General features: G+C 39.6%; 1 protein-coding gene across 2 annotated transcripts in view; it reads left to right on the top strand.

Moving 5' to 3' along the window:
- The first annotated feature begins 267 nt into the window (after positions 1–267).
- The window catches only part of LOC127452742 (zyxin-like), a 45,317-nt gene continuing 35,667 nt past the window's right edge, over positions 268–9,917 (top strand). Inside the window, exon 1 of one of the 2 annotated variants that reach the window (XM_051718407.1) lies at positions 268–438. The gene's annotated coding sequence lies outside the window, so the exon portion shown is untranslated. Of the gene's footprint in view, positions 439–3,660; positions 3,906–9,917 lie in introns of those variants that run through there. The other variant, XM_051718406.1, reaches the window with a different exon arrangement.

Raw genomic sequence — 9,917 nt, 5'->3', positions numbered from 1 at the left:
TAATCAACCCCCAACCTCCTTTATCTCTCCCTTTTTCCCTCCCTCTCTCTGGCTCTCTTTTTTAAACACGTACTCACCCACTCTGCCCTTACAAGGAAAGGCAGGCAGGGTTGATGTCATAGAATGAAGAATGTTTAAAGAATCCAAAAGGGGGTGAGAGAGTGGGGGAAAGAGGGAGAGAGCAAGAAGTGTTTGATTTGAAATACACATGACCTGCGCAGAAGTCAAACGAGAGAGAACTTGCCTGGAAGGAGGGATGGTGTCATTCCTTTAAGAGACATTTAGGGGGAGGGTCCAACAGCTGTGCATGAACGAAACAGGAGTATAGACAGCAGAAAAAGTTATCATCTAAAAAACAGAGTTTGTCAGGCTTACAGAGAGACATACAAGTAAGAGGAGGAGAACGACAAAGAGGGAGAGCGGATTTGTGACAAACAGGTAAGCCAAAGCTTTTTATTTAATCGCTGTCCAATGGCTTTCATGGAGAAGCCCACTTCTGCCACATTGGGAAAAAAATAGCTTTTGTAAGTCATAATTATGACATACCAGGTCATATTTATGAGATAAAAGTCATTATTCTTAGATTCAAAATCATAATTTTGAGGAAAAAGTCATAATTATGACATACTAAGTCATAATTACAAGATTAAGTCCAAATTATTAAATTCTAAGTTAAATTCATGACACAAGTCAAAATTATGAGATAGTACCATAAATCATAATTATGACATACTACTCAAATTTTTATATTTTTATCTCATAATAATGACTTTTAATCTCATAATCATGATTTATTATCTAATAGTTGTGAATTTTATCTCATTACAACTTAGTATCTCATAATTAAGGGCCCTATTTTAAGAGCGCTAAGCACAGCGCTATGTGATATGTCATACACACAAACTCAGTGGGCAGTTTCAGCAGTTTCATGTTTACGTCTAGGCGCAAGTGGGTTTGGTGAAATTGCATACGCAATGCGCTAATGGGCTGGGTCCAATGCAAATTAATTCTAAGGTTCTTCTCCGTTTATTGCACCGTCTGTGTCATATAGTCCATTCCCTGTCAAGCACCAGTGATATAAACAAAGGCAGCACATTCGTAAGAATTTGGTAGTGTAAACAGGCTGTATGCAATGAATTAGAAGAATAGAAATATGGACTTATGTTATCTTATGCATTAACTGTGTCCATGTCAGGCATATTTCTATGAGAGTGACATGCTCCTTTTATACGCATGGAAAATGTTGTTCTCATCAGGACTTGAATGTAGGCTCTGTTAAATTCTAAAGAATGTAAGTATTAGGCCAATTAATCAAACTGATCTAATGACACACAAATCATGGCTAGTATTAACAGTGATTGTGCTATATCAGTCTTCCAGGTTAGGCTGTGTATCAAGGGATCATTTTTTTTTTTTTTACTTTTTCTGCACGCACTTCCCTTCTTCGATTTTGCTTTGAATATTTATTGAAACTTAAACTTAAAAAATAATATAGTGGTCAAAAAAATCATATATAACCACCTCCCTAAATCCAAAAATTGTGCCCTCTTCAACATCTTCTACCAGCCCCTTTTGCAGTGACTTAAAAATCACTTTACAACAACAGGTGGAAAAATAACAATACAAATTAAATCATAAATACAATTGTAAATATAAACACAATAATAATAATAATTGAAAAATAAACCATGTCCTCTAGAAAGATTAACACAAATCTCATACATTTTTATTTCATACAACAGCTACAACAGTGAATGTCAGGGATGTTCCACTATATTTTAAGAGTTTGGACATGAACTTTATTACCACCAGCTGGTGGAATCTCCAAACTGCAAATGCAGGATCTGAGTTTAAACTTTGCTCTAATTAAGACGTGGTTTTCAAACATATTAGCGCAATGACCTATTTTTCAGGAAAATAGCAAATTGCACCTTGCGCCACTTTATTAACTTACAATACACCCACAGTTTGCGCACATACACCCACAGATAGTGCAAACACTCCCACTCACGGCCATTTGCGCTGGCACAGAAAATGCATTTACAATAACGCTCTCACGAAAATTAGATATGGTGTTGCACACGGTCGTTGCGCTGCGCCTAGCACGGTCATGAAAATAGAGCCCTAAATCTCAAAATTATGACATTGAATGTGAGGGCTGAAACATACTCTTCGCAAGAATGTGAACGCAGACGCAAGCACTTGGCCACAGCATTACAATAAGTGGTCCGTCTGAACATGCTTAACACGCATTCTTGCATTACCGTGAAAGAGTTGTGAGCCATGATCCAAACCGACCAGCTCCAAGGTGAATCACAACATTACAAACTTTGTTTGAGGCAAAAACAAAAAAAAAAAGTATTTGAAAATTGGACAAAAAGACAAAGGTACAAGGCTTTGTACTTACCGTCTTTCACAAGGGCACAAATTACAATCAAATGAAGCATTGCGAAAGATGTAATTGAATAAAAACTATAAGAATATATCAAACTATTGATTTTAGGTTATTGATTAGGTTGGACTGTAAGTACCTCACTGTAACCTTGATTTTTGCTTTTTTTGAAGGAGAGACAAGTCAAAATAAATTTTTGTGGTAATCAACATTATGCCACAAATGTTGTCAATTGAACTTAACTTGTATTGAACCTAGAATATTCCTTTAAACTGGCTGCTGTAAGCATTGTCCTGCAATGTGTCATGCTATACTTCATGTAAAACTATTTTAAACAACATTTGACTAATTGTATAATTATCATATTTATGACCTCAAATTAATTGAAAGACTGCGTGGAATGACTTTGTACTTTTTAAAATAAATTTTTAACACACAAGACCATTGAAGTTATGGCAAAGTTTATTTAGCAGAGACGGGCCACTTCTATTTAAAATGAATTGGAGAAATTGGAACGCCCAACCATGGAGCTCTGAGCGCCCAACGGTCAATGGATGTAGATAGGAAGTCCCACCTTACAGTTAAAAGAGCTAGTCACCTTTTAGATACAGACATCACCTGTCAATCAACTCTAGAACGTGCATGTGCATATTATGCTACAAAATTGCATTTTTTAGCGTAATATGAGGTAAAGAATCACAATTTAAGATTCCAGTATTGTCAGATTTTATTGCTGATTTGAAATATGTTCTTTGACCGTTATCTTCACCAACCGTTTTTGAGGTTTTGGTCTTTCTCCATTCAAGTAGATAGGAGCTGCACTGTCATGACTGGAAATAGCCTCCCAAGAGCGTTCCAAAGATGGCCGACAGTGGACTGACTTCCTAGAAAGTTAATTGCAAAAAAGCTAAAAGGTGACTAAAAATGATGACAAACATAAAATAAATGGTGATCAGTAACAGCACCTAAAATATAGGTCTGCACTTTCCCTTATTTGCTCATGTAATCTTAACCTGAGACCTCAATATTGAATGTCCAAGTTCATGTCCATGCTTTTTGTCAACTACTCACGAAAGTAACCATTCTTGACAGTGAATACAATTGAAGTTTTAACAGTCTCCTTGGGAACTTTGGGATTGCTTGAGTGCTCTTATTTGCATATTCTTTGAGTTGGCCTCATGTAGATGTCTATCAGCACAGTGTTGTCATCGTTGGCCGCAGATTTGTCCCACCTCCAGATCAGGGGAATGCGGAAGCGCGAACCGGAAGTGTGTCTAGTGTCGGTACATTAGGGAAAAAGTTCATGCGGACAGATTAGATTCATTCGCGAGCAACCAGACAAGTGTTCACAGAATGGTGCTTAACGCGGAGACAGTTCCATAACGCGATATACAGTAAATGGTACCATCTTTAAAGTCGGGGATTTATCCAAAAGACTGTATGTAATTGTGTCTGCATAAGAGAATCTGTATTTTTTTCTGACGTAGCTGCACCTCTCTTGGAACACCGACCAGTAAGTGGTTTTATTTCACCTTTTTCTACACACCAATAAAGCCTCACAGCAGTTAGTCACACCGCAATAGTGCTGCTATCAGTAGTCTCCGTTACCACCACAAACTCTGTATGCACTCATGTTGGTTTGTTGAATGATAGGCTATAGGCTTTGTTGTAGTGAAACAATCATCATGATGGTTATATGGCTGGCAATGGATCATGTTTTGTGACAGCTTTGGGAACATCTTCCGTCGTCAGTGAAGAGTGTATTAATTAAAATGATTTATGACACGTGTAAATGCATTCAAAGAGAAAGGGGTGTGGCATTAACTGTGTATTATACTACATTAACATGTCTAATGTAAAGAAATGTGCATCTAGCTTTAGATTCAGGGCTGAAATTTGCTTAATCAGATGGGATCAGATTCGTTGGGAGTGGGAGCTTTATCTCTCTGTCACTGGGTTTCCACTCAGATATCCATATAAGGTGAAAGCAACTTGTTTTAGCTTGCACAGCGCTGGCGTTTGATACACGAACACCAGGAACAGCTTTACGAATCTAAAAAACACTACTGCGTCTGAAGAATGAGGCCGAAATTGCACGTCATGTTTATTCAGTGTGTAAAGTAAGAATGCTATAATGATAAACGCAGGATTTCTGTGGGTGGAGTCCTCAATGACAGTGGGGTTTGCTGGTCTTTAGTGATTTTAAATTGTTTAGTTCATTAAGAATTAATAATGTATATTCCTAGATGAATGTTGATAGTCGTCGGACTGGACTCGTCATTTGACTGATTTAACTGATCATGTTGTAAATACTATGGCTTAGTTCTGTATAAATTATCCCTAATACTTGCAAAACAACTTTGGAATGCGACCCCACTCATAGTTGCATTTTTAAACGAATTGTAGCTTAATTTAAATTTTCTAAATTTAAATTCAGTGGATTCAATCATACTGCGCCCTGTGCTTGCGTTGCTTGGTAACCGTAAATAGCCCACAGTAAGTTAATACTTAAAGAACTATATAACTTGGTGGACGAATTGTTTACTTTATTAAAATTATCAATAAATATAGCTATTTATTAAACACTGGTCTTGTGTTTTAATGATGTGCCATTTAAAGCAATAATAAACCACCATCGATAGAAAACCACAGTTGTCTTTTTTTAAAAGGGTGTAAGCACATAATTGACATATTCTATGACGTAATTACCCGTACTATGACCCCTTCCTCCCTCATATGACGTAATGCATTCTGTTGCATACCTGATCCCAGGGATGGCATGTTTTAAAAAAATAAAACCTTAAACGTTAAGGGTTGCTTCTCAAAGGAAATGTCCAAATAGGAACCATACGTTAACGTTAGGGGAACGTTTTCTGTTTGCTGGGATGAATGCCAAGCATATCCCAGAAGTACTGTGTGTGTGTGTGTGTGTGTGTGTGTGTGTGTGCTGTCTTACGTTAATTGTCCAAAACAAGCGTCTTTGTAAGTTTTTTTTTATTGTTTTTTTCTTACACTGGATCCAGGAAAGGAAATTCCTCACATTTTAGTCATTGTAAACAGGTAATGTGATAGAAGTTATTGTGGAATGATCAGTGATGTCATAGGAGACAACACCTTTTGAAACAGACTGCATGAAGTAGTGTCATGCAGTGGTAAGTTGACAGCTCACCGTCTGTTATTGCGTAAGTATTTCTATTATGTGTGAAGAGCTGTAGCTTTCAACACTGTTTCATTTAGGCTACAACTGATCTTAAATAAGATCAACATTACACTTCATTCTAGCCGTTCATCCTCAATGTTAATCAATGGAGATCTGGAGAGCATAATGCGCACGTGCAACGAGCATTCAACGATAGCCTGAGGGGCTAGTTTGACTTTGCCCCTGAGCCAATCAAAAGCTTCGATCATATTTATGTTAAGCTGTTGACATGAGCACCGGAAGTTACCGGGTGCAGAGTAGACTGCATGGTGCACTTAATTGGTAAGTTTTAAAAGCAGTTTTTTTTCCTAATGTGCTGTTGGTTGGATTAGTTAAGCACCGTTCATCATTTCATTGAATTGTATCCCATTGCATTGATGTGTTGTGTCATTGGTGCATTGGTTTGTATTAGATTACAATGACCGCTAGATATTGGGAGTCTGTCGTTTTGATTAATTTTGTTATGCTGTTCATTTGAGTTAGTGAGATAATATACACACCCTTTGACAATTTACTTTTACGTTTACTTGAGCTTTTTGACATGGATGTGCACGTCTTAATGGTGTTTTGTGCTGAGATTAAATCATTAGGAATGTTTGTGTGGCATCATGTTCAGAGGTTACGGTAGAAAAGTCTTTATTCATCACTCTCTGTAAAATTTCTGTAATGGTCTATTTTTATCAGTCATGCTTGTTTTCATTTCATACCTACTAGGGCATTGAGGGGTGTAGCATCCAATATAATGGCACATACATGACAGTAGATAGGCTTTATTGACAGATTTTTTTAACTCCCCTTGTTTGAGTCTGGTGAAACCAATGCGTTATAGTGTGAAACTTCTACCTGTCAAATCAACCGCTGTGCTAAAATGAAGTTTTTAAACTTTGCCGGTTAAAGCACATACACACATGCACAAGTTCACAGAACTTCATAGTCCCTGATGTGAACACAAAGTGTAACATGAGAAGCACATCTGTGACAGAATTTGGAATTATTTGTCAGTGTTTCAAAGATCATCAAATAATTGATTAAGTGATTGTTTGTGCCCCACACTAAATAATGACCCTGAGACACCACTGCTTCTGATAAAGAGCTATCTTCCCATCGGTAGTCTATGCTGTCAGCACAGTCATACTTTTCTTACTGCAATTTCAAGATGTCCCATTATTTGTTTGCTTTTTGTCTGATGAAGGTTGAATTTTGAAGAATTTGTCAACTTGCATGTCTCATGCACTGATCTCCAGCTAGTTCCCTATTACGGGCAACATGTACAAGCCACAGTATATCCATCAAGGCTGCACAAGGAGGCCTTGTTGAGCCAGCGGTCGATTTAGATCAGTGTTCAGGATCCCTCAAATGAACTGCTTCTCTCATCCATTGGGGGGAAAACAGTCAGACTCCTTATATCTCATACTCATACTGATCAAATGATGAAATGCAGACGCATGAGTAAGGCCTTTGGAATCTTTATATTGCAGCTGTTTCTCTTTTCATGGCGCACGCGCACACACACACACACTTACAGTAAGAAGGTGTTAGTTCGGTCAGACCTAATCCTTTTTCTGGAGATGTTCTTCAGAAAATCTGCTCCAAATGCACAAATTCAAGTTAAAGGGTTAGTTCATCCCAAAATGAAAATTCTGTCATCATGTCATTACAAACCTGAATGAATTTCGGTCTGCTCCACAAAAAAGGTATCGCATGGCTGCGGAAGACTCTAAATATAAGTCATATGAGCAATTTTTATGATATTTAAATTATGCTTTTGAATAATTTTTGAAGTTTGAAAGCTCTAGTCCCATTGAATAATTGCATGGAAAGAGAAACCAGTAAATTTTGTAAGATTTCTCCATTTCTGTTCCATGACAAAAAGTTGTACTGTTATGGAACATGTGAGGATAAATAGCCTAAATGTTCACAAAATTTTCGTTTTTGAGTGAACTATTCCTTTAAAATAGTGGGTAATGAAAATACCCAGTGTGTTTTCCCTGGGTATGTGTTTAGACTGATTTGGATTGCATTGTGTTACAGTTAGAAACAGTTGTTTTGAATGAGAAGGCTCTCCTTTCAGTATTGTATTGTCTGCCTTCTTCACATTATCATAGAGTACAACAATGTACCCAAAATATCTTTGTCTGAACAGAGAGACCTGATACAGTAGCCTTACTGGCAGCAGGTGGCCTCAGCAAGGAGGGAACATCCGGCATAGCTTTCAGTTAGAACTAAAGGAAACCACTGACCCAGAATGAATCTTTCCCTTAACACACATTAGTTTCCATAGACTTTTCGCACTGTTTTGTTGTCGACAAAGTAAAAATGCATTTAAAAATGCTTGTTTCCCTTCAAATGGCCTTTTATCGATAAAAATGGTGTGCGTGATGACGGCAAACACTTTGTCCCTTAAGTTTTGGTTTATCGCAAAAGAAATCTGCCCTTAAGCCGTTTCCATACAGTAATATGTGTATTTCGCTAATTGTGTACCTTTCGCCTCCCAGATGTCCCTAATTTTTTTTTCCTCCAAAGTTTTGGTAAAATGGGGAGATAATTAATTTAAATTAGACAGCTTACTGTCATTTTAATTTCACAAATAAATGCAATCAGAAGATGAGGAATTTCAATATAAAAGGGAACAGTTGCCCTTCTGATAGTATTGTAATATTGGTCCTGATGTTGCACCTATCGCAGGTTGCCATCGGTTCCGACCCGAAAGCCCTGTCAAGTCATGGCCCTGTTCAAGCTGGCAACCTGCACCAAGTATTGGGTGAAACTTTCGGTCTTAGTATAAGGACCATCCATCAATTTGTATATGCTGTGTGCACAGCAATTAAAGAAAAATTGATGCGGTGTAATATCAGGGTGTTACGAGGTTCAGTAATGAGGAAGCGGGAGACGACGATTCCAACTCAGGAATGTCACTTTATTTCAGCACAATCAACACGTTCGCTTACAGCGTAACGGTGAAGCCTCCAAACAAAACTCAAAACAGTTGTGACACGGCAGCGGCCAACACGTGAGCAGCTTCTCAGCTGGGCTCTCTCTCTCGACTGCCGCTGTCTCCGCTCCTTAAAAGCCCCAATCACTCCTCACTGAAACACAAGACAGGTGTTAAGCACAGGTGGCAATCATTCACCACTCATCTCCCAAGTTTCACTCTCCACAGCACGGCACTCGGCCACGCCATCACCTCCACATACCCCCACCTCCCGACTCAGGCTGAGGCACTGTCCTCGCTCCGAGAGAGGAAATCAGCCACAGCCATCGGCGCCCCCAGCCTGTGGACCACCTCCAATTTAAAGGGCTGAAGTGCCAGATACCAACGAGTGATCCACGCGTTAGTATCCTTCATACTAGGCATGGTCTGAATGGTCATGCAGGGCATGGTCCGAACAGAGGGTGAAGGCCTTCCCAAGCAGGTAGTACCGGAGAGTGAGGACCACCCACTTGATGGCCAGACTCTCCTTTTCTATCGTGCTGTACCTAGTCTCTTTTACTGAGAGTTTTCGGCTAATGTACAGCACGGGGCGCTCCTCACCCTCCACTACCTGGGACAGCACAGCCCCCAACCCCTGTCTGATGCATCCATCTATAAGACAAAAGGGAGAATGAAGTCAGGGGTATGTAACAGTGAACCGCCACAGAGTGCGGCTTTTACTTGAAGGAAAGCCTGTTGACATGGCTCCGTCCACTGGACCAGTCTGGCGCTCCCTTTTTAGTGAGATCAGTCAGCGGGCTGGTGACGTCCGAATAATTAGGCACAAACTTCCGATAATAGCCAGCCGACCCCAGGAACTGTCTCACCCCCTTTTTGAACTTGAACCTCGGACAAGTCGCAATGGCTGCGATCTTATCAATTTGGCGGCGCACTTGTCCGTGACCCAAGTGGAAGTCCAGAGACCGTACTTTCACCCTCCCAATTGCACACTTCTTCGGATTTGCTGTGAGCGACCTCAGGACAGCCCTCAGATGCTGTTGCTATAGATGATGATATCATCCAGATAGGCAGTGGCATACGCAGCGTGTGGGTGAAGGACCTTGTCCATGAGTTGCTGAAATATTGCCGGGGCCCCAAACAAACCAAACAGAAGTGTAACGAATTGGTGTAAGCCAAACAGAGTGGAAAAGGCAGTTTTTATCAGGGCATGGGAGTCAAGGGAATCTGCCAATATCCCTTTGTTAAATCCAGTGTGGAATAAAAACGAGCCACACCCAACTGATCAAGTAGTTCATCAATGCGAGGCATTGGGTATGCATAAAATGTTGACACCGCATTCACTTTTCTATAATCCACAAAAAACCAGACCGACCTGTCACTCTTTGGGCCAGTCC

Source organism: Myxocyprinus asiaticus, chromosome 15 (assembly GCF_019703515.2).
Source record: "Myxocyprinus asiaticus isolate MX2 ecotype Aquarium Trade chromosome 15, UBuf_Myxa_2, whole genome shotgun sequence".
NCBI classification, from domain to species: domain Eukaryota; kingdom Metazoa; phylum Chordata; class Actinopteri; order Cypriniformes; family Catostomidae; genus Myxocyprinus; species Myxocyprinus asiaticus.
This window is presented reverse-complemented; position numbering and strand designations above follow the sequence as displayed.